Source organism: Canis lupus, chromosome 29 (assembly GCF_048164855.1).
Source record: "Canis lupus baileyi chromosome 29, mCanLup2.hap1, whole genome shotgun sequence".
In the NCBI taxonomy this organism is placed as follows: Eukaryota; Metazoa; Chordata; class Mammalia; order Carnivora; family Canidae; genus Canis; species Canis lupus.
In genome coordinates this window covers 24,360,500-24,386,118 of record NC_132866.1, presented here as the reverse complement: position 1 = coordinate 24,386,118, position 25,619 = coordinate 24,360,500, and the positions used below count along the sequence as shown (strand labels likewise).

Genomic DNA, 25,619 nt, shown 5'->3' with positions numbered 1-25,619 from the left:
AACACCCGGTGGGAGCTCCATTCCCAGGGCTTGCGGGAGGGGAGGGGGGACAGAAAAACACATCATTCTGCCCTTCCTCTTTAAATGAAGGAAGATGCCTTCTGCTTGCTCAGTGAATTGGCAGATGGCTCTGGAGACTGAAAAGTTTTGAAGGCTATGGTCTACTTCTCCATGCCCCCTCCTCCTTGGAGTAACCCTTGTGGGGGGGGGGGATCCCCCTTCCTGGTGCTGATTTGAGAATGCTGCATTCTCCCTTGGATGACCCCCGTCCCTTTCCAGCAGCTCACTGGCAGTGGAGAGCGATTTGCAGGCTGCTACCCCTGCAGTGTGTGTCTGGTTGGAATGACTTGCCAGATAGTTTTCAATTAATGTGCCCAACAATGCACCTTGGTGAAGAGAAGCAGGGAATGCTGATAATTCCAGGTCCCCTCCAGATCACCCTTCCCTAGCATGCTAGGAGGTGGAACACACAGAAGCTCCCAGGAGGAATTTCATACCTTTAACTAATTCAGCTGGACTGTGTTCTAAAATATTTACTCCTAATGTGCAAAATAGTGACAGCTTTGATCAGATTAATTGTATTTCACTCACTGGAGCAGCTAATTGTAGCTCTCAGACAGATTTTTCAAATAGCTTTTGGCTGGATTGTCTTGCCTTCATCGTCCCTGCTCACAATCCTCGTGTCACAATATCTTAATGCGTTTTGCCTTCTCAGAAGCTTAATAAAGAAGCCTGCCACATAAGCCGTTCTTCAGGGGTTTGCCAAAAAGAATCTGTTTTTTAATTAATATTACAAGGGGAGCCTATCCTTTGAGATGGAGCTGGGAAATGCAGCGGGACATAACAGCACTAATTGCTCCTGGTCACTGTCATCTGGGGTTGGGGGTGGGCTGGGGAGAGGAGGGGGCTGGACATAAGGCTATTTGTCTCTATTTGTCTGCTCTGCGTTTCCTCTGATGGCTGGGTTACAGGGTGTGATTTGCTTCTCAGACCCTGCAGTGATTTCCAAGGTGAGCAGAATTTGCAAACTCCTTAATTGGGAGGCCTGATTTAATGATTGCAGAAATGCAGTGGTTGGAACTTGCTTCATAGTTGGCAAAGGAGTACTGGGGAGTGGCTTCCCCAGTTGTCTTGGATTTAAAGAGAGGAGAGTTTGTGGCTCCAGAGCCAAGAAGGCTCAGGGGGCTGAGGGGAGCACTGCTTTTCCCTTGGGCTATGTAAATCTGTTATTGTCACTGGGGAACTTTGGAACTGGATGGTAGATTGGCCCTGGATCATCCTGTAAGGAGCAGAGAGGTGTGAGAAAGCCAGACCTGCTAAGATAGGAAGGTGCACCAGGGGTTCATCCAAGGCTGGATACACCTGAGGCCTGGTGGTTTGGCTCATTTGTTCATTTTCTGCTTGCTTTGGCCTCTTGACAGGCTTGAGATACTTTTCCTTACAGAGGGAGGGAAAATGTCCAAGGATAATTTTTCAAGTTTGGGAGAAAAGAGGTCTTAATGGAGTTGAAGGTGGAAAATAGGGAATGTGAGCATCAGTGGGCTTCAGCGGAACCGTCATGGTGGGGAGGGGGTAGATGGAAGCTGGCTGGCCATACTCACCCCCTTGTGTCAGGGGGGTGACTGAGAGAAGAGTCTGGATGGTGCTCTGGTTTTGCTGGCAGTGAGTGAAGATGAGAGAGCTCTGCCTCACAAGCAGGAGGGACTCAGCCACGTTCCACCAAGTAGGTGAAGAGTGAGTCTCAAGTCTTCTAGAGCAGAAGCTTCAAAAGAATTAGAAGTCCTTGTCCCTTGAGGTGTCAGTGATTTATTTCTTGGGTTCTTCCTAACTTGAGAGTTATCATAATCAGGCATATTTCAGTGAGTATGTCTATCTTCTAGCTCGAGTGCCTTCACCTTGGATTCAAATCCAGAGTCATTTAGCTTGGCATTCAGGCCCCTTCACTTTATGTGTCCTGGGTCTTCTCCACCTCTCTGTTCAACTATTCCCTGGTACATTCCTTCCCTCTAGCCAAGGGAGCCCCCTCATTGTCCCAAGTCCCTTCTCGACTCTGAGCCTTTGCCCTTGAGGTCTTCTCTGCTTAGAATATACTTCTTCCTCTACTGAGATGCACCTGTTATTCATAGCTCTGCTCAAGATCCAAATGCATTTCTCTATAGAGCTTTCCTTAAAAGCATTTATTTCCCTTTTTCCTAATTGCCTGTAGAATTTAAAGACTGTACCACACATTTGATCATGATTTAGTTCAGTACCTGTTTATTTTAATCTTATATCATATTGTGTTTTCAAGGTGAGGGATGAGGTATGAAATAATTACCACGGCACCTCCCCCACCCCTCAATGTGAGATTGGCCCTTCTCCTAGGGGCACATGGCACAGCGCTTGTCACATAGGTCAGTATTCCCTCACTGAACTGACTCTGGGGAACTAGACAGTGCCTTAGCTGTGTGGGGAGGACAGGCTAACACTGTGTCTTAGTAGCATTGCATTTATATACTTGGTTGATTATTTCATATATGAATTTTAGTTCAAGATTTGGAGGCATCCCTATGCCACTTAGTAAGAAAAGAGAAATAGGGACTTGGCAATAATCCTGGCTTCTTCCTCTCAGACTTCAGAGATCATATAGATTTACAGAAGGTATTCAACCATTTGCTGAGTGTTTCTTATGTGTTTGGCCATGTTCTGGGCACTGCGGGGTCAGTCGGGGTGTGATGGAGGGAGAGAGAAACAAGGATAAGACAGCATTTGCCTCAAGGGCCTTCCAGTATGTTTCGGATGTGAGACTGCTAACAGTAAAGGTAAATAACACATGATACCAAGATAGAAGCCATGGGGTGATATGTGGTTAATTGTCAAGCAGTCATTTCTGGCCATGAGTTCAGAGGAGAGAGGCCCACTGGGGAAGACACTGTGGCATTGAGACTCAGAATGTCAAGGTTGGAAGTGCACGTGATTAATTGTCTTCAGCAAATCACTCAGCATAGAGATGAGGGGTGTGGGACTCAGACAGAATCATGGCATCCTATGCTCCAGACTCGGCTCTTCCTTTTCTCTGTATAGCCATCCCTTACTCACTTCCGAGTGTCTCCTTTCCCCTGGGGTTGACAGACCAGTTTTCTTCCAAGAGGATTTATGTGTTTTCCCTTGGGGGGAGGAAGTAGGATGCTGCCTATTTTATAGGTAGGATAGACTGAGTCCGAAGTTGACTATACACACAAAGCTAACCAGAGAGGCTTAGGATTGGGTTCCTCCCTCGGGTCCCCTGGCTGTGTTCTATATCCACATGCCCACCCACTGAGGTGGCTGCACGCCATAAATATCAAGCTCCTCAATGTTGGACAATCTGTATCTTACTAACTGTTGTTAATGGGGGCCTCTTGTGAGTCACCTCGTTATTTGAATTCGTGAGTGAATCAAGCCTGTTTGCATCACCAGGCACATTTTGCTCATTTATTTTGATCAGTGTAGTTGGGGTTTAATCATTTATGGAAATGCTTTTCTTTATAGTACGCTAATAAATGTGCTGCAGTAAATTTGAAAAAAGTAATGGAGTCTAAGAACTTTAGGATTGTACAAATAGCTTTCTGTTATTAACTCCTTGATGGGGAGCAAAGGACGCCATCCCCACTGGGTTGGGATGAGAGGGACCCGCAGTACTGTGGGACTAGTCATACAGGACTACTGGCCAGTAAATCTGCCTGCTGCTATGTAGGGGCCTGGTACTTCGCACACCCTGGATGAGAACCTAGTTTAGGGGGAAAACTGGAAATAGAGCTAGATAGGGCAATCAAGGATCCTTTTAGGTTGTAGATTGTGGGATTATTTGGTCTGGGTCTGAATTGATACTTATGGATTGTATTAATCACCAATGCAATCTTTCTCAGAATTTATTGAGAACAGCTCTATAAAATAAATTGGGGCATGGGTTCTGGAACCAGGTGCCTGGATTCAAATCCTGCCTTTGTCTCTTAATAGCTGTGTGACATTGGGTAAGTTGTTATTCTTTCTTCACTGTTTGTTCATCTACAAAAAGAGCAGTAATAATAGTACCTTTCACACAGACTATTGGCAGGATTAAATGAGATCATGTACATGGCAAAGTGCTTAAAAGAAGTACTGGGCCTGTGGTATCCCTCCAGGTATCTTACTTTAGTCATTATTTTTATTTTGGAAAGGGCTTTCCTTTCATTTTCAGATGGAAACATTGAAGCAGAGGAAGGAGGTACTTGCTCTAGGTTTTCCAGTGAGCCGATCGCAAAGCCTTGGCCAGAACTCTCTGGGAGATGCTCACTTCAGGCACCTCTTGATCATGTCCAGGTAGTCTCTGTGATGTCTCTCATCTGTGTTGTGATAGTGGAAGCAATAGAGAAGCAAATGACTGGAGCCTTTGAGATTCATATTCAGAATTTGTAATAGAAATGGTTAGAATCAAATAGAACAAAGTGAAAGATTATATTCATTAACAGCTTATATGTTGGATATTTTGGGGGGACTTCATTGAAGGGTTAAGGAAGGTACCCAGAAAGTTGAAGAGTAGCTTCACTTGGCTTGGACATCCATAATTATACTTTACAGCTAACTTCGGAAGACTTCCTGAAGCAAGTGAGCGAGATAGGTAGCTTCAGGAAACTAGGAAAACAGTGGGCTGCTGGGGCTGGTTGGCAAATAGAGCCTGTAGGGCCAAAGACTCTTGTACACGGAAACCATAGGATGAACTTTGACATTCCAGCTTTGCTCCTCCTTTTGATCTCCTAGCTCTCTCTGGTTCATGCCTGGTGTCAAATGGAAATATCCATGACTAGAACTCTCTGCAGAATATCTGCAGCCTCTTTCCTGGAAATATCACACTGACCAAACCCATTAGTTATTTTGTAGTGATTTGTACTCATCAAGATACTGGCTTGTATTCCCTTGTTGCCTGCATCCTGTGTACCAAGAATGGAACCTGAGATCCCTACACAGACACTAGAGGGAGTGTTGCCCTGGGAAAGAAGTGAAAATAAATAGAATGAAATAATAAAAAAAAATGCTGTGCAAGGAATTGTTCCAAAGGAAAGAAAAAGAGAAGCAGCACCCTGCAGGTGCATTGTGTGAGGGGTTGTTTGGTGACCCAAAGATACATATTAATTGGCAATAGGGCTGTTCAGTCCTGGGGGGTTGCTCATTCAGCCACTTCCTACAGAGAAAAAGAAATGGGTGTTTTGTCCAAATATGTCCATTCTGCAGTCCATGCCACCCATTAATGACCCAATTAATACTCTAGAAGTAAATTCAGCAGGAAGCGATGCTCAGGCTTGGTTCCCCTGTCTCCTTTGCATTTCCTCCCTCTGTACCCTTTCACTTCCTGTGCATGGTGGTCAGTCAATAGAAGCCTATTGAGTTGAATGGAATAAATACTTTCTTAAATACCTAAAGCTGCCTGGGTAAAGAATGAGTGCCTTGAAGGTGTAGGAAGGTCTCTTCTTGTTGCCTCCCCAGACCTGGGCCCTACCCTGGACATCTCTGCTCTCTCTCACCAGTGCTCCGATCCCACATGCCCAATTCAGTGCTTTAGTCTTTCTGGTGTCTATGGTAAGGTAGGCAGTTTCTCTTCCAGATGGTTAGAGTCAGGTTAAACATTACACTGCGGCATCAGAAATGAACTTTTTCTTTTTAAAATCTGTTCTCAGTGGGAGATGGAGAACAATTACTGAGTCGAACATTTTTTTCAGGGATAGAAAAGTAGCTCAAGCTGCCATATCTGAATGTGATTACATGTAGTGGAGGAACTTGTTACAATCAGACTTTCAAGACCATAAAACTGGAGATGCGGAGACATTTGTTTTCCAGGATGGTGGTAGGTAGAGGAAGCTATTTTTAGAGGCAAAAGAGTTGCTTGTGTCACTGTGTTGCTGTCACTGTTACTCATACTTGAAAGCAAACTTTTGACTGGAAGATTTCTCCAAAATTTTAAATGTCTTCTGGGTTATGAGAAAGTACCCAAGCAACGGTGACTTTGAACAGATCTCTGAGCCTCAGTTCCACTGGCTGAAAATTGGGATACTAGTGAACTTGGGTTGTTGATAATCTTAGAGACAATGCCTATAAAGGGTCGAGCATGCTAGGTTATTATGTTGGTTAAGAATGTTCTCATTATTTGTCTAGATAGAAAATGGTGTAGGTTGAGTGTCTACCCATTTGTAGCAGATCTGTTGGTTCCCTTGCACATATCCCCTTGGCACTCTGCTTGCTGGCCTGACCTCTAACCATCAGCGCTAGGGGTTGTTTGCCCACTGGAACTGACTTTAATCACCCAAGGCCCAGGCTAGGAAGTGTCAGAGAATTAATTCCCATCAAGGAATAGGGAGCAGCTACTTATCAATGATCAGTGGAAGTTGGTGGATAAATACCCCAGCTCCCTTACCCTTTGGGGTAGGGTAAATCTGAGACTTGTTTTCCACACTGTCTCCCAGAGTCATTGGGATTAAGCCCCACTTGCCTACTGTGGTAACTTGCTTGCTTTATCGGCTGCCTTCCCATCCCTCTCTCATGTCCCCCTTCCCATAACAATATTTCTTGGGATCACCTCTCAAATAAACGACTTGAATTCAAGTCTTTGTTTCAGGGTGTGTTTCTGGAGGAATGCAAATTGAGATACCTTGGTTATTTCCAAGTGTGTTATTGTGGGCTCTCTAGAGAAAGAGAAGCAATAGGAGATCTATATCTATATCTATATTTATATCTGTATCAATCTCCATAAAATAAGTTACTATAAGGAATTGGCAGACACTGTAATGGAGGCTAAGAAGTCCTAAATCTGTAGTCAGGAAGCTGGAGACCCAGGAGAGTTGATGTTGTACTTCCAGTCTGAGTCTGAGTCTGAGGACAGGAGAAGACCAGTGTCCCAGCTTGAAGATAGTCAAGCAGAGAGAAAGAATTATTTCTCACTCAGCCTTTTTGTTCTAATTAGTGCTTCATGGCTTGGATGAGGGCACTCACATTGGGAGGGCAATGGGCTTTACTCAGTCTACTGATTCAAGTATTAATCTCATCCACAAACACCCTCACAGATACACCCAGAGTAGTGTTTGGCCAAATATCTGGGTACCCCACTGCTCAATCAAATTGACACATAAAATTAACCATCACACCAAGCCAGGAATTTCCCTCAGCCTCTTTTAAAAGTCGGCGCAGGGCTCTCCAATGGTACATACTGGGTGTAAGGAGGGAGATGAAGTCACTGATCCTACTTCTGAGAGGGTCCCCTTTTTGACTTGGCCCCTCCAGAAGAAAGGAGCCCACTCTGGGGTTATATTGAGTGCAGGAACAAGGTGCTGGGCTTTGAGGAGGGGACAACACCTCCAAATTAGTGTTCCTTGTCATTTCTCAAGACTAAGGAGCCTCACCTCACTCCAGGGCCTGTGCGTGGTGGTTTTCATAATACACAGAGGCTCCCTAAAATTCTGACCTCTAACTGTTGGCAGATGACTTCCTGCCTGGGAATGGGTGCAATTTCTCTTTTTCTTGAACTTCGTAAGGAGTTGGGCAGAGAGCAGCTGAGCTTGCCATCGGTATGCTCCTTTATAAGATCTCATTAGTGAGGGGCATCGTAATACTTTGGAAAAAATATTGGTCTGGGAGCTGAGACTCCTAAATTTGAGTTCCTGATGTACACTAACTGCCTTCAGCAGGTCACCATTTCTTAGGTGTAAGGGAATGAAGACGCTTTAGTATATGTCTATAAGAGTTTGTTTATTTTTTTAAAGATTTTATTTATTTATTCATGAGACACACACACACACACACACACAGAGGCAGAGATATAGGCAGAGGGAGAAGCAGGCTCCATGCTGGGAGCCTGATGTAGGACTTGATCCTGGGACTCCAGGACCATGCCCTGGGCCAAAGGCAGGCGCTCAATTGCTGAACCACCCAGGCATCCTCAAAAGGTTTTTAAATGGGTGCATTAGTAAGGAGAGAGTCTAGAATGATAAAAGTACTGGAAAACGCTTCTTTCAAGCATGCATAAATTCGGTCTTACCCAAGTGGATATGCATGCATTCATTCATTCACTCATTCATTTATTCATTTCTTTGTGTAGTGTGATGCTAATTAAGTTACTGAATTTTCCAGGATTCAGTTTCTTTATCTATAAAATGGAACAGTTGCATAAATTGATGCAGGCCCATCTCAGCCTGAACTAGATGTGATATTAGGTCAATCATTTCTTTACATGTGAAATGGGGACAATCTTCTTTGTTCCCTTTATGTCACTGTTAAAATAATGACATAATGCACCTGGAAGCATTTTAAAAAGAATGCTTCTCAAAGCAATGTGAACAGGGGCGATATGGATTCAAGATGTTTGTTCACCTTACCTCTCCTTTATTAAGCAGCTAGAGGTCCTTCCACAACAGATTTGAGACCATGTCCAGCAACCACCTTGTTTTGCCTTCTCCCAGTGCAAGTGAAATGCTTCCATTAGCACACATACCATGATGTTAAAAACCTCAGACTTCCTATTCCAGGCACGATGTACAATTTATTTCAAGTCACATCTGATATAATAAAATTCTCAGATGGGAGTGTAATTTGGATGTTTAAAAAAACATTTGTTCCAGGACTTGACCTGTATTGATTGCTCAGCCTTATTCCTTTCAGATAATATGAAGTATTTGGGAAGCATCTGCTATAATGTCTAGTGATGTAGACTAGACACCCAAAAAGCATATAGTCTTGTATGTGAGAAACACATACTGGGAAAATATTAGAGAACAGAGAACAATGTGGGATACTTAAGAAATGCCTGAGATGTGATCTAGACCACAGTGAAAGAAAACCACCAATAAAATACTGAGACTGTTATGCTTGTTTTTAGTATCTACGACAAAATCCCATAGCATGGTTGACAATCCTCATGACTAAACCTGTGGGATGTCCTGAGCTTTAAGATCAGATGGGTTATTTTTTTTAAAGATTTTATTTATTAATTGATGAGAGACACACACAGAGAGAGGGAGAGAGAGAGAGAGAGAGAGACACAGGCAGAGGGAGAAGCAGGCTCCATGCAGGGAGCCCGACGCAGGACTCGATACCAGGTCTCCAGGATCAAGTCCTGGGCTGAAGGCCCCGCTAAACTGCTGAGCCACCTGGGCTGCCCCAGGTGGGTTATTTTATGCTCTGACAGTTGCTGAAGATCCCGCCACATTAGTTTGGGTTGTGACTTTCTTGTGCAGGTTTTTTTTTTTTTTCTCAAGTTTCTAATTGTTTTATCTTCCTCCTAGACAGAAGAAACATCTGTTTCTTCACCATTGTACTAAGATATTATAGCTTCTTAGTTGTATTATTGGATGTTCTAATTTGTACCGATTTCTTTCTAGGTCTGCCTTCCTGCCGTCACTTTACTATTTATTCTACTCCTGGGTTAGTGCTTCTATTTTTTTGGCCTCTTTTTTTTTGGGTGGGGGGGGGCTGATATTCATTTTCCTGAGGTTTATCCTCAGTATTCTTTTGTAGGGGGGTCACAGGAATGTCTTGGCTTATTCATATGTCCTGACATAAATATTGATAGATTGCTTTTAATTCTCAAAAGATCCTGGCTTGGATGATAAATTATATGGTCACCCAGCACTTCAGCAATAGTTTTTTTTTTTTCTTCTCATTCTTGACATGTCAAAAATTTATCTGGCTCTCACAGTGGCTTGAAGGTTTATCTAGACATAGAAATCTAGGGTCAAAAAAATTTCTGTTGGATCTTTGAAAGATTTAAGATTACCTTCTGGTTTTGTATCATCTGCTAATTCTGGATTATATGTGTCCCCCTCTCACTCATGATGGATGAGGGTAGGGAAAGGAGAAGTCTAGCATGGGCTACCTGTGGCTTCGTTCAGGTTAGTCATGCACAACCCTTTAAAGAGACCTGATGCATTACAATCTGATTTATGGAAAATCGGCAACATGTTGTGGGGGATGAATCACTACAGAGCAATTGCCATAGACATTTACTATTGAATACCTTTAATATAAAACTTAGCCCCAAAAATGTAGTTTTAGCTACTTTTTATTTTAAAAATGTAACATAGCTTTTAAAAACATCATTCATCAATATTCAACAAGTATTTGTAGAGTACCTGCTATATGCAGGCGCTGCTGGACTCTAAGTATATAATGGTGATCAGTGCTCTGAAGGAGAGGTTCATGATATTATCAGATATTATACCAGGCACATTTAACTTGAGAAGAGCAGAGAGGCAGAAGCAGATGAGCTGAGGTCTCAAAAATATGCTGGGTTAATTAGGTGAAGAGGAGAGGGTGGAATGTTCTGGGCACAGAGCGTCTGGGACGTGAGGGAAGAAGGTATATGGAAGAGACAGAGGGAAGGATATTGTGGCTGGGATGTATGGGTTGGAGGCTGGTGAGAGATGAAGCTAGACATACAGGCATGGGTAGGGTTTTATGGGTCCAGGGGAAGGAATTTATTCTGTATCCTAAGACATTGGGAGGGTTTAACGTAGGAGAGTCCTATAATTAAATTTGCATTAAAGATAACCACTCTGATCACTCTGTAGGATAGATGGGGAAAAGGAGACCAGACTGTCGCTGTAGCTAGAGAGGGTGATAGCTTGGGTGGTGGCCATGGAGGTGGGTGAGGAGAAGGCAACTGAAGAAGTATTTAGCAAGTGTAGTTGATGGTATTGTTGGCTTCTCTATATAATTCTTCACGCCTCGATATAACCCCCTTTGTATTGTGCCCTGGGAGTGCCCTTTCTTTACAGGTGGGGCCTTCATTCTCTACCTTCTAACTTTGGGTTTGGCTTTGAGACTTACTTTGGTCAACAGAAGAAGTGCCAGTTGTTAGCAAGAGGCATCAGGTGTTTCCGTGCTATCTCGTGCTCTGCAGTAGCCATGAGGAAGCATGTCCTTATGCTTATTTGCTGGTCTGGGGAGGAGAATGAGACAGGTCATATACAGCCACTCCTTGCCAAGCCTGGCCTACATTAGCCCAACTTAGCCAAGAGCAGCAGAAGAGCCCAGCCGAGCCTAGCTATGTCAGCCAACCTCCAGCTGCCCTATGTAGTTATGAGCATAAGTGATTCTTGTGAGAGTAAGCAGTTGAGATTTGAGTGGTTTACTCCATAGCATTTGTGCAGCAACAGTTAACTGATACAGCAGGTGAAATCAACAGAACTTGATGGATTGGATGTAGCAAATTTGTGGGAGCGTAACTAGAGTATAACAAAGTAAGGCTCACCTATGTTTCAAGGTCATTAGCCTCATACCTGTTCTGGGCTATACTTAGGTGTGCCTTTGGTGGTTTCCTGCCCCTCACCTCTCTTTATAATTCATGGATTTTCCTAGAGCTGAATGAGGTAGGTCAGATTTCATGGTCCAAAAGAATTAGTCTTTCCCTCTTTCCCCCTTCTCTTTCCAGTAGCCTACATGGATTCCAGCAGAGTGCTGGAGCCAAGTGGTCCTCAGGTCCCTCAATGGGTGCCTTCAAGCCCAAACACTCAGTGTATTCTTGTGAGTTGTAGTCAGTTTCTGCGCTAGCTGTGAAGATGGGATTTCACTTTCAAGTGGGGAGACATGAGGGGCCAGGGATTTTTCTTAGTCTTGACTGATTATTTAAAATATATTAGTTTTGATAAAATATTTAGCTTTTAAACAACAAATTTAATATAGGGAATTGTGTTTTATTTATTAATTGCAGTTGCAGGGAGATTGGTAGGAGTTGTGCTAAAGTGCACTGTTGTGATTTTGCAAAGTATAGTAATTACTGTAATATTTTGTTGAATTATTAATATCTACTATGCCTGCAGGAACGTAAGCTTCTGCAGTCAAATTCATTTCACGATTGCCTTTTCCCCTTCTGGTTCTATTTTGTGTTTTCTTCTCTTTCTTGTACACTTATGAATTTTTTAAGAAATGGAGTTGGAGGGGCAGGGTTGATTATATGGTGTAGAACACCATTGTCACACCCCGTAACAATGTAGGCAGGCAGGGGAGAAAGCCTGTGATTTCTTGATGGTCTCTTGCCCCAGCCAAGTCTGTCAGTAGTACCAGACTAAGGGATGCTGAAAGGATCATGACTGGGAAGAAAGGACTCATCAGTGTACGTTTTCAGGAGCTGAGATGAGGAGAGAAGATAATGGGAGGCCATGTGTGGGCACACATGCTATGTGTACATGTCTCTGAGCAGAGCCAAACTTTCTTGTAGGTGGGGTTGGCAGGTGTTTGGGTTTAAGTGTTGAAACAGCACTAGGCTTCCTTATTAATTGTTTCAGCAACTATTACTTTGGATCTGTTATGTTCTCCAGTAAGATCATTGTGGATGATGATGGTAATGATGGTGATGGGGATAGCTTAGGTGTGTGGATGGGCTCATGCTGCAATAGAACTCCAGATCCAAGCCTAAGGCACATGTAGGAGTATCCCTCTGGTTGTTGGAAGACCAGCCTTCACATCACCACCTGCCAGTTTTACGAAATGGCCCACATCAGTCAATAACCCAGACTTACGTTTCCTTAACTTTTTCATCATTTCAGAAATCAAAATGCAATCACATATTTGAAAGGATATTATAAACTATACATTTCCAGACATATTTAAGGGCATGCCTTTGTTATTAAATCATAGCAGAAGTTGCTTGTACTTGTGGTGTGATTTCTTAGGGGCAGCAGGAAGTATTATCTGTGTGATTTTGTCTTTGTTTTTGCTAGAAACTTCACAATGCAAGAGTCATTCTTTTGGGTTAAACATTATTGTCACCAAGATCCTTTTAAAATACCAGTTGTTGAGAGACAATATTTGAGAGCTAGAAAGAACAAATTATGATCTAACCACATCCTTTTCTAAATATGGAAAGCATGACCAAGTGAGACTGTGGAGTGACCAAGATGGTGGAAGCACCCACACCCATGTCTAGCTACCTGACTCGTCGTTCAGTGCTCTTTCTGCCACACCCTGATGCTCTTTCATTTTCCATGAAGTTCTCAATACAATCTAGGACTTTTCTCCCAGAAGGGAGCCTTGGGTAGAACGAACACATTTGGTGACTTTGGGGAGACACTGGGGGAGGGATACTCTAGGTGGCATAGTCATGCTTGGGTCCAGTGGACCTCACTCCGCCTGTCACTGTCAGTTTGGGCAGGTTACTTTTCTGCAACCTGCTTCTCTCCTTTATACAACTGGGATTAGAATCACTATTTTACACAGCTGTTGTGATGTTTTAGTGAATCTGAAAGACTTGGCAAGTTTCCTGACCTGAGGTGGAGGATACTGGAAGGTGAGTTTTAGATGGTAAGAGGTTCTGCAGATTAGCATGGTCTGCCTCATAGTCGGTATTCTCCTTAGAGCCCTTTTGCCCATGGTGAGGGTGTGTGTGAAGAGGAGAGGGAAGTTGCATTCTCAACACTGCCATTGCCCTGCCCTGGGGTGGGGAAGGAGGGGGCTGTGATGTATCCTGGGAGGAGAGCCCTGTAATGGCCTGATGGATGGGCTAATAGCAATGGCTCTCCTTTTCTCTTTTCATCTCAGAACAGGGCAGACCCAGTCCCATTTAGAGGCGCCTAGAAGAAGTGCGGATGGCAAGAGGTAAGAATGAGCATCTTCAGATATAAGCAGGTGACTTGGAAGAAGAGATAGGCTTATATCCACATTCTGCATGCTTCTATGTCATATAGGCTGCTTCTTCTTCTTCTTCTTCTTCTTCTTCTTCTTCTTCTTCTTCTTAAAGATTTTATTTGAGAAGGAGGGAGGGGGAGAGAGAGCAAGAGAGCAAGCCCATGTGCACATGAGCAGTGGGGGAGGGGCAGAAGGAGAAGCAGGCTCCCCTTGATCCCAGGTCTCTGGGGTTGTGACCCTAGCTAAAGACAGATGCTTAACCAACTGAGCTACCCAGGCTTTGGGCTCCTCTTCTTGGTTTAAGCTACTAATGTGGTTTCTTGAAAATGGGTTTCAGGTTTGTTTGTTTGTTTTTAACTGAGAGTTTAATCTTGCTTCTAACAAGTCCATCCTAAATTCCTTGTTTGCTGGCTAGCATCCATTATTTCTTGTGAATTTATGGCAAGTAAAGCAGGGCTGTGCCTGGGTTAGGTCTTGGGCAGAAGATGGGATTTCCAGAGACAGAAGGACATCTGAAACACCCCAGAACCCTATGTCTACTCTTAGGGCTGGGGGCTGAGCCAGCGTTTGCCTCAAGTGAAATAAGAACTGGACCAGGGAAGGGTATTTGGTTCCCCTTCCTGGCTCTTTCCTTCCCCTCTGCCCATCACCCTCCACTGTCTTCTTGCTCCCTGCACTGGAAACATGTTTTAACATCAGTCCTCCCCTGCTTCAGTTCTCTTTCCTGAGGCCTTTGCATTTTATTAGACATTTTTCCAGCTTCCCTGAGGTTTAATCAAAGAACAAAAATTGCATGTATTTAAAATGTACAATGTGATATTTTGACATATGCATACATTGTGAAATGATTACCACAATCAAGCTAATGTATCATCACCTCATATAGTTACCTTTTTTTTTGATGGTGAGAACATTTAAGATCTGTCTCTTAGCAAATTTCAAGTATGTAATATAGTATTAACTACAGTCACCCCTGCTGTACTTTAGGTATCCAGAACTTTTTTCATCCTGCATAACTGAAACTTCATACTTTTTGACCAACCTCTCCCAATTTCTCCTGCCTCCTAACCCCTGGCAACAGCCACCTTTCTATTCTCTGCTTCTAGGAGTTTGACTTTTTGAGATTCTGCATGTAAGTGAGATCATACAGTACTTGTCTTTCTGTGCCTGTCTTATTTTACTTAGCATCATGTCCTCCAGGTTTACCCACATTGTCACCAATGACAGGATTTCCTGCCTTTTTAAGGCTGAACAATATTTCATTGTGTGTGTGTGTGTGTGTGTGTGTGTGTGTGTACCATCTTTCCTGTATCCAGTCATCCTTTGATGGATACTTGGGTTGACTCTGTATCACAGATATTGGGGATAATACTGATGCCATTTCTGGCCAGAGATGCTCATTTCCTTTCTGACCCCTCCCTGAGGCTCAGAACACTCCTCAGAGCTGAGAGCAATAGCTCTGACCAAAGACTGGCTTTGGTCATAGGTTGCTTCTTCCTTTTCCCCTCCTCCTCCTCCTCTTCCTCCTCCTCCCCCTTCTCCCCTCCACCTCCTCCTCCTCCTTTTAAGATTTTACTTATTTATTTGAGAGGGAAAGAGAGAGAGAGACTACACATGAGTGCAGGGCAGAGAAGGGCAGAGGGAGAGGGAGAAGCAGACTCCCTGCTGAGCAGAGAGCCAGATGCAGGGCTCTGGGATCATGTTATGAGCCAAAGAAAGGTGCTCAACTGAATGAGCCACCCAGGTACCCCTTGGTCACATGCTTCTAATACTGGATTTTCTTTGGTTAAGGAGGCAAGGAATTGGGGAGAGCTGTACTGTCTCCCTTCCCTTCCATAAATCTATTTATTTAAAAACATATATGTAATATAGGGCAGCCCCGGTGGCGCAGCAGTTTAGCGCTGCCTGCAGCCTGGGGTGTGATCCTGGAGACCTGGGATCGAGTCCCACGTCAGGCTCCCTGCATGGAGCCTGCTTCTCCCTCTGCCTGTGTCTCTGCCTCTCTCTCTCTCTCTCTCTCTGAATAAATAAATAAAAAGTCTTTATATATATATATATATATATATATATATATATATCATAACATAACATAACATAACATAACAATTGCCATTTGAACTGGCATTGATTATGTTCCCATTGTGGAGCACCCAAAACCACTATCTACTTCCCAAGCTTTTTCACTGCCCAGACAGAAAGTCTGTGAATACGGTTCAGTGACTTCCCATTGCTCTGAATTCTCTTTGTCAGCACAGGGCGGGGTGGGGGTTGGGGGGGTTGTTGGTTCCTCCATTCTTCCTTTTCCTGCCCTATCCCTCATCTCTCCCCCTCTTCTCCTTTCCTCTACCACAGGGGCCCATGTCTTTGGGGATGCGGAGAAGGCTTGTAATATTCAGGGCTGAGAAGTAGCCAACATTTCCAACCCTCTGCCCCCTTCATGTTCCATATTCTTCAGCTGTGAAAATAAAAACACTTCTTGCACTCCAAGATCCGTGCCTTCTTCCACCCTCAACGTGTTCTTTTGGCTTGGGTGCATTATGCCAGAGCCCTGACAGGCTGGCCATGCATGTCCAATGCAGTCTTATACTTGGGACTTGGTCTCAGTGAAGCCTTTTTTTGTGGGAGACTTATTTCTATGTAACTGCGATCAGAAACAGGCACACTCCATATTTGAGTTGTTATCTCCTGTATTCATTATTATCTTTGTCATTATAAGTAGTGAATGATGATGAGCAATGCATTGTGGTTCGGGCACTTTTATGTATTTACAAATAATATATATCATCCTGCAATAGTTCAGAACACATTGTGAGTAAATTCCGAACTGTGCTTCCATGCTGTGGCAGATGCTGAACAGAGACAATTCAGATTTGCTGTGGTCTTCTGGGAACTTGAAATCTAAGATAAGTACATGTAAATAGAGGAAGATGGAAATGCTAATTCTACACTGGCACCCGGAGTGAAACCTTCGGGAAGATGATCTAATGTTTACCAAGGACCTACTATGTGTCCGATGTCTGTCTTGGGTGCTTTGCATGTGTCATCTCATTTCCCCATGTCAGTGAACAAGTTGGGGCTACTGTTGTACCGGTCCCTTATGGATGAAAAAACCATGATGGAGAGAGGTTGCATCAATTGCCAGGGTCACAGAGCTAGTAAGCTACGGAACAGGTAGTGAAATAGAAGAACATACCTTTTGAGAATAGCAGGTCATGGAGTCTGCTATATTATTGACATAGAAATGAGGAGCTTATAGAGTTTGGGTGTAGGGACAGGCTGAGAGAACCAGAGCGAATGGTTGTGTAGAGATGAGGAGATGAACTTTTATTTCATTCTACAAAGATATAATTTTATAAAAATCACAGACGTTTACTGTATTCTCATCGTGTACCAGATGTTGAGTTGTAAGCTCTGCATTCAGCATCTCATTTAATCCTTAATGTTTCTGCGTGCCTACTATTATGTTTACATCGTCCTTGTAAGGATGAGGAAATAAAGGCACAGAGGGGTTACATTCCTGGTCCTGGTCACACAGCTGCTGAGTGACCGAGCCACAGCTCCCGCGTGGGCCCGCCTGACTGGAGAGCTCCTTGCAGGCAGGGCCAGAGAGCCTCTCTGTAGCCCCCTTCTCCACCTGGTCCCAACAATGAGGGCCAGGCCCCAGGACTGTGAGGTTCAAGTACCCCACTAGGGCTAAGATGCATTTCCAACTCCTCAACTTTTCCCCAATTAGACCATCCTGTTCATCTCTAAGCTGAGCATGTGTTCTTAAGTTCTGGTGTTTCTAGGTCAGGAGCAAGAGGAATAAAGAGTCAGAGATAAGAGTAACAGGGTGTGTGTGGGAACCAGGAGAGAGGGGGACAAAGTGAGGCCAGATTATGGAAGCATTGCACGTCCTGCTGGCTTTTTTGGCTTTATTTTTATTGGCGATAGGCAACCCTTAGTAGTTTTGAGCAAGGATGAGATGCAATTAGTAGTGGCATCAATCCTTCTCAATCCATCACAAAACCCATCCTCTCTCCTTGGTGGGAAGGAAAACAAAGGCTCAGAGAGGCATGGCAGCTTGCCTGGAGGCTCCCAGTAAATTGTTTCAGGCAGTGAAACCAGAAGCCGGCCCTGCTGTCTCTCCTTCCCAGCTTTGGGGCTCTGGTAGCTGCTGGTTGCCTTTCTTTCCCTGGCCCCCCCAGCCTGCTCCCTCCTTCACTCAGGAGCTCTGCACCACCTCGCGGTGGCCCTCTCCATCATTAGAGCAACCAGTGGGGTTCTGCTGTAATTAAAGGAAGCCAACAGGAGGAAGCAAAGCAGAGCAAGGGAAAAAAAAACAATCACCAACAAAACATCTTATTTCCCACGCAAACTCCCTACAACTAGCGTCTATTGGCTTTCATGGGAACCTGCTTGCTTTAAATACAGCAAAGGGAAACCCCACAGGATGATGTGGGAAAGCAGGTTGTTAAGATACCTTCAGGCTGCCAGAGTGGGGATTTACTCCTTTTTTTCCCCCTCCCTACCCTGCAGGGCAAAACTGATAAAATGTTAGTGTTGAAAGCGACCTCGAAGGTCATTTAGTGCAGGGCAGCCTTCCCTCCATCCCCTGCCCCTCCCAGGACAGCGTCTCTGACACATTGTTATCTGGCTCCCACTCTCCCTGGCTCACTCAATTTGCTGGACCAAAGCTCAGGTAGGGGTAGGAAGACACTTTAGCGAAAACTGGCCACCCACGCCTGTTGTCATTTACGGCCCGACTCCGGAAATGTCTAATTAATTCATTTATCCAATTAGCCCCTTGCTCTCTGAAATGCTTTTTCTTGGTTGCTGAGCAACCAGGATAGACTTTCAACACATGCATGCTGCTGGTGAATGAACCAGTAGTTTCTTCACCCTGGCACCCCCTGCCCCCGCTCCTCTTTCTCCTTTTATTTTTCTGATGCACAGTAATGAAGACCATCTCCACCAATCTCCAGCCTTCTCACCTTCCCCAAACCTCTGGATGTGCTTGCTGCCCGACTTAACACATTTCTGAAGGTAATTTTTATATCAGGCATTTGTCATGGACAGGGAGAATGACAGGATATACAGGTACACAGAGATGCCTTTGCAAAATAATGGAATTTGCCAGGCTCAGGCAGGACCCAGGAAAAGCTTTGCTGGTGCCTGGGGGGTAGGAGGGAGGGGACCTTGGCCAAGGTTAGGCTCAGAGGTACTTGGGAAGAGGAGGGGCAGTTCCATTTGTTTTACAGTCTGCCCTTCATGGGGTCTTGTCATCCATTCCCAGCCATGAGTGCATGGTGAGCAGTAAACAGGAGGGGGGATTTTAAGGGAGGCTGAAAGGGACGATCTCAACCTAGGAGGGCAGTAAAGTGCCTTAAGGAATCATCCTTGAAGTAGAACATTCTCCAATTTCAGGATGTGAAAATGCCACATACTGTTTCAGTGAGCTAGAATGTCAGAACTGGACTTTGAGCCCAAATGTCCACCTTTCCCTGTCTCTATAGATGAGAAAATTGGAGCTTCAGAAGAATGAACCATTTGCTCAGAGCCAGCCTTTGGGTCTCCAGAGTCCCAGGCCTTCTCAGTTGACCACACTGCTCCTCTTCCATCTTATTAAGGGACCCTTGTCGATAACATTAGTTACTTGAGTCTCTGAAACTTACTTTTAAAAGTCAGTTTTTACTTTGGAAGAGCTTAAGCTGGCAGTGAAGGTTTGCAGGGCACAAGGATCTTGGCTTCTGTCCCACTGTTCACCTTGGCATATGTCTACTGCAGATGCCAGGGCATGTGATCCAGCCCATTATTCAATAAGAATGGGACCAGTCCTTGCCCTCAGGGAGCCCTCACTGTAGTGGAGGGGATAAACAGGAGAGGGAGGAGGGACTCCTTCTTAGAAGGAATCATTTAGAGAGGAGGATCTGGGCCATTTGATCTGGACCCAGATCTTCTGGTTGTAGGGACTGTGAAGGGAGGATGGAGGTGGGGCTCTTTTCCACCAAGAGGCAGCATGGGCCAAGGTCAGGAGGTATGAGAGATGGTGACATGTTTGGGGACTAGAGAGTGGCTTAGAAATGGAACCTCTGGGCCGTTTGGCTTTTCTGGGAGACACGGTAGGTAGCTTGGTGCTGCCCATAACAGCATCCGGAAAACATTGTCTCCTGCTCACCGGAATAGTGAGAAAGCAGAGTTACTTATCTCTATGCATGGGTGGGGAAGGAAAAGCCTATGTCAGGTTTTCTGGATGGAAATGACTTCCCTTTGAAGTTAGTTCATAAATAATGACAAAGGCCATAAAAGTATGCACTCCCTGCACACGTATTTAGCTACCGCTGTGGGCCAAACTCGCCAGCAGCAGAGTGGAGTGTTCAGGAAAAGCAGTTGCCTAGAGGAAGAAAGAACTATGCATTGTCTAAAGCACTGGCTCACAGAGCCTCCTGTGGGACCAAGGGAAACTTTATTGGGAAAGACCTGTTCCTTGGCACTCACGATTGTGGCAATCACTCAATCTGCAATTTTAAGAGATAGAAAAGGAACTGGCTGTGGACGATGGTCACCTCGATCAGATTCTTCAGTTCAAGTGCTTCTGTCCTTCCAAGCATTGCTCTTCAGGGTAAAGTTCTCCTTACTTCATCCATCCAACCATATTCCCCTATATCAGGCACTCCTTTACCCCCCCGCCAAAAAAAAAGGCTGGCCTTGCTTTTAGAGAACCTAGAGATGACAGACAGCATTATGGGATGTTCTTTCGTGTACAATCTCCTCTGGGAATTTTCTTAACAAGGTGGTTTGAATTCCTCTAGGAATTAAACTGGGGTGACTGCTATTGTTCTTGGTTAAGACTTGTTATGATAAAAAACATGTTGGGCTGAAAATCACATTGGTTTGTCTCTGGAGCAATCAGACGTACGTGGCGATCTAAGGCTTTGGTAGGAAACAGTCTGTGGCTTTTTACTCAATAAATATGTGATTCATTGGGGCTTTGCTGGATGAAGCCACTCTCTGCTTGAATCTTGCTAGACCAGAAGGTGGAGTCTCCGGTAGTCGCTGCCTCTTGCTTTTTCCTTTGATTTTCTCTGGTGAAAAATGACTCTTGTCTTGGTGAGGTCTGTTAAATCCGTTCTTTTCCAAATGGGGCTGCTCGTGTGTGGAAGGGATTGGAACTTTCTCTCTCTCTGATCACCCCTTGCCATCCCTTTGGTGATTCGGTTTCCCATTTTCTGGGACGTGTCCACAGGGTTTGTCTCCCGCCCCACCCCCCCCTTATATAAGGAGGCAGGGTGCATCAAGTGCCAGATTTCATTCAGCCCTGTAACAATTACCCCTTTATGACATCACTGCTTGTCACCATGGAAACATCCCCGAGTCACAGAGACTGGATTGTGGCATCATAGCATCAGGCAGGAGGAGGGGGAGAGGAGAGAAGAGGATTGAGACTGCCCAGGGGGATGAAATTCCAATAAAATACCGAGTGATGGCAGGAATGTAGGATTTTTCTGTTTGGATTCTTGAATGAAGAGTCTGACCATGGCTTGCCAGAGTAAACCTCATCTAAGAGGAGGAGGAGGAGGAGGAGGAGGAGGAGGAGGAGGAGGAGGAGGAGGAAGAGGAGGAGTTAGTGAATACGGCCCCTGGACTCTATGTTCTTGCTCTGTATTAGGGAAAATTAAATAATTTTAATGAGGGCTACCCTAGATTTTATAATTATTTCTCATTTGCCCCTCATAAAATATTCATGAACTATTGGACCAGAGAGGTTAAATAACCTGTCTAAGGTCACACTGCTGGAACAGGCAGAGCCAAGAGTTGGAGGTAGAAGCTCTAGTCTGTCCTCTCACATGGCTTGTAGTTTTGTGTGTGTGTGTACACAGAGACAATTATTAAGTAAGTAAAACACAGTTAAAACTGCGCAGTAGAGATGAAAATAAATGTGGTGCTTCGGTGAGGAAGTTTTGGAGAGTGAGCGGGAGTTGACTCTTGTATGGTATTAAATTTGGAACATGGCTCTTCATCTAGTAGGTATGGGCTCAAACACTGTGCTCATAGAGGCTCTGACCTGCCTGAGCTTGTTTGCTGGGCACTACAGGTATTACCCTCTTCCCTGGCTGCTCTCCTCTGCCCGCATCCTGCTTCTCTGTTTGTCTGAAATATTCCTGCCGGCCCTCCTCCCTTGATGCCATATTCCTCTGCCATTTCCCCCACCTTCTCTTTCTCTAGACTGCAAACTGCTCAAGAGAGAGAAGATATTCTTATCTGATATAAAAGATCCTTGGTTTGCCCAAGGATTGGGCTAGAAGATCTGTTGCGAAAATGAATGAGCAGTGGTTCTTTTTATAGGAAAAAAAATATGGCTAGGTTTTACACCCTTAAAAAATATTCTTAGAGACTTATCAAATTTTGGCTACTAAATGAATGGATAAGTGATGAATGAGAATTAAAAGGGAACTCCCTCCCCCCAGTTAGCCAATCACGTTTAGTTCAAGATTTATTTATTTATTTGGAAGAGAGAGAGCACATGAGAGGGAGGGAGGGAGAGAGAGAGGCAGAGAGAGAGAGAATGAGAGAATCTTAAGCAGGCTCCATGCCCAGCATGGAGTCCAACATGGGGCTCTATCCCAGGACCCTGAGATCATGACCTGAGCCAAAACCAAGAGCTGGCCACCCAACTGACTGAGCTACTCAGGTGCCCCCAGTCATGTTTAGTTCAATAGCTTGTTTGCATGGTTCATGTTGATTGTGATTTCATATTGTATTCATGTGGTCCAGCAACATTTTCTGTTAGTAAAATTGGTCCTAGTCTGTAAGACGGTGGCAGGTAACTTAATGCTTTCTAGGTTTCCATGAGCTATAGGTGCTTTGCCATAGGCCACCTCTGGGTACTCCTATGCTTGTGCCCCACTGGGGCAATCAATGGATCTAAGGAAGCCTACTGCCCTCCATTTGTGCCACCATGCTGAGCTTTTAGGAGTATTTGCTATTGGAGTTCAAGTCCTCATCATCTCTTTCCTAACATGGTAGACTGGTCTCTTTTTGGTTTCCAAAGTCTAGGCTACTCATCTCAGCTGAGCATCTTATTGATTGGAGCTCTGCTGTTATACCTTACTGTGACAGGTGTGTGTGTGTGTGTGTGTGTGCGCGTGCACACGTGCACGTGCACACATGTACAGTTTTTAATTAGTAAACTAGATTAAATGCATTTACAATCTAAGCTTATACTTTCTAAGACCTAGAGTATCTCAGTCTAACTGATAAGGGGGCTCTTTATCGATTCTATCAACCATTTATGACTGGAACATAACAGAATTAGTAAGTGGCTTATTTTTTAGGTGATTCATGAACATTCATATAATGAATTAATTAAAACCCCAGGCTTGGGAGTGAGATAGACATGGTTTTGGATCCTGGTCGGACCTCTTACTTACTAAGTGATCTTGAGCAATTTACTTAGATTCTCTAGGTGTAAATGTCTTCATTTACAAAATGAGCATGAACCTTAGTATTTCTCTCATGGAGCTAATGTTCAGATTCCATGAGATACACCTATAAAGTCTTACTGTGTGCCGGTATTGTCAAAGTCCACCGTAATTAAGAGGGTTAAATGTACTACTTGTATTTTCTCTGATAGTTTGTTAACCCTTTTGCAATCAGTGCAAAACTTTGACGATAACCTAGATCACATCTAGATTTTTCAAATTTTGAATTAGAAGGATCAGAATAGTTGGCATTTTTTTTTCATAATTTACAGGCTCCATAGATGAAAGGGGCCCAGAATGTGTAACTCCTGGTATAGAATGGATTTCTGAGAACTATGTCATGTACTGGAGATGGTTTTCCAAGTGTGACCCTGATCTTAGGGCTGTAAGAGCAAATTAAACAGGTGTAGTCCTCTGCCTCCAAGAGCAAATGGTTCTCTTCACATGGTACTGCCACAGGGGAAATTCAACCGCATATGTATGTGGATTGACATGCACACACTGACCAGGTGAGCGGGGTTACTCTGACCTTCAGGAATTCAGTTCATCTTTCTGTATCCTCACATATAACAGTGAAGAAGGCAGGGACTACTAGATCCTCACCCTACCATGTGTTTATTGATGTGCAATATACATGCACTGAGTACACAGATTTTAATCATACATCTCAATTTTTTACATATGATTACACTGATGTTACCTCACCAGGTAAATGAAATAAAACTATAGAACTTTACATTTATAGCACCTCAGAAAGCTCCTTCATTACCCCTTCACATCAATAGCCTTTCTCTCTAGAAGTAATCAATATTTTGATTTCTATCAAATTTTGCCTGTTCTTAAAAAATTTACATAAATGGAATAATAGAGTGTTGTATGTAGCTTCTGAGATGACTCCCAGCAATCTCTGCCTCCTGATATTCATGCCTTTGTGTAATATCCTCCCCATGGGTGTGGACTGGCCCCTGCAACCCATATCAAATGAATAAGGTATGGCAAATGTGATAGGATATGACTTCTAGGATTAGGTTACAAAAGACTGACTTGAATTTTGCTTGCATTCTCCCTGGTGCTTCTCTGGGTCTTGCTCTGATGAAGCTGGCTGCCATGCTGGGAGCTGCCTTCTGGGTAATAGCTGGTGAACTGAAGCCCTTGGCCCAACAACTCTAAGGGTGATCTGGGAAGCAAATCTTTCCCTAAGCCTTGAGATCACCAAAGTCTGGCTAACACCTTGATCAGAGCTTAGTGAGCAGCCCTGAGCTGGAGGACTCAGCTGAGGTGCACTGGGATTCCTGACCCACAGAAGTGGTAGAGACAGTAAATGTCTCTTGTTTTAAGCCACTAAGTGTTGGTGAAATTCATTAGTAATAGATAACTAATATGTGTAATATGTTCTGTTTTGTGTCTGGCCTTTTTCACTGAACTTTATGTCTTTGAAGTCTAGCCTTATTGCTATATAGAACTTTAATTTGTTCTCTTTTATTTCTGTAAAGTATTATATAGTGTAGGGATATACACAATTTTTTAGTCCATTCTATAATTGATGGACAACTGGATTGTTTCAATTTTTTGGCTATATGCACACATTTTTACATTTGCACGTGCACGCATGTATGTGTATATGCTCTACTTTACCTTGATATATATCCAAGGGTAGAATAACTGTATCATAAAATAGACTTTAGTAAATACTATCAATTTTCAAAATGGTTATACCAATTATACTCCCTGTAGCGATGTATGATATTTTCAGCTTTGCCACTTCCTTGCCAAGGCCTGATATCTGTAATATTTTATTTAAAAATTTTATTTTAGGGCAGCCCCGGTGGCCCAGCAGTTTAGCGCCACCTTCAGCCTGGGGTGTGATCCTGGAGACCCTGGATCGAGTCCCATGTCAGGCTCCCTGCATGGAGCCTGCTTCTCCCTCTGCCTGTGTCTCTGCATCTCTCTCTCTCTCTCTCTCTCTCTTTGTGTGTGTGTCTTATGAATAAATAAATAAAATCTTTAAAAAAATAAAAATAAAAATTTTATTTTAGCCATTCTGGTGGATGTGTAGTGGTATATCCTAGGTAGTTTTTAATTTGATGACTATGGATGTTGACCATTTTTCATATGCTTAATGGTCATGTGGATATCCTATTTTTTTAATAAACATTTTATTTATTTATTCATGAGAGAGACACAGCGAGGCAGAGACATAGGCAGAGGGAGGACCAGGCTCCCCATGGAGAACCTGATACGGGACTCGATCCCAGGACCCTGGGATCATGACCTGAGCCAAAGGCAGATGCTCAACCACTGAGCCACCCAGAGCCCCCTGGATATCCTTTTTATTGAAACACCTGTTCAAATATTTTGCCCATTTTATAATAAATTGTCTATTCCTTAAAATTGATTTATAGGAGTTCTTTATATTCTGATATATTTTGTCTGATGTATTTATTACAGATACCTTCTTCTGGTCTCTGGCTTGCTTTGTTATCCTATTAATGGTATATTTTTATAAAGGGATGCTCTTAATTTTAATGGGGTTAAATTTATCAGTTTTTTCTT

The 25,619-nt window shown here is 43.8% G+C and overlaps 1 protein-coding gene and 2 long non-coding RNA genes across 4 annotated transcripts in view; 2 read left to right on the top strand and 1 right to left on the bottom strand.

Moving 5' to 3' along the window:
- The window catches only part of SORCS3 (sortilin related VPS10 domain containing receptor 3), a 579,951-nt gene that overhangs the window by 3,764 nt on the left and 550,568 nt on the right, over positions 1–25,619 (top strand). The window lies entirely within an intron of this gene.
- LOC140620903 (uncharacterized) lies at positions 4,143–20,883 on the bottom strand. The gene is made up of 3 exons (XR_012020647.1): positions 19,260–20,883; positions 10,810–10,921; positions 4,143–4,343 (listed from the first exon to the last, which is right to left on the bottom strand). It is a non-coding gene; the product is annotated as an uncharacterized lncRNA (long non-coding RNA).
- The window catches only part of LOC140620905 (uncharacterized), a 78,788-nt gene continuing 70,483 nt past the window's right edge, over positions 17,315–25,619 (top strand). Inside the window, exon 1 of one of the 2 annotated variants that reach the window (XR_012020649.1) lies at positions 17,315–18,630. This is a non-coding gene — a long non-coding RNA (uncharacterized lncRNA). The remainder of the gene's footprint in view (positions 18,631–25,619) is intronic. The other variant, XR_012020648.1, reaches the window with a different exon arrangement.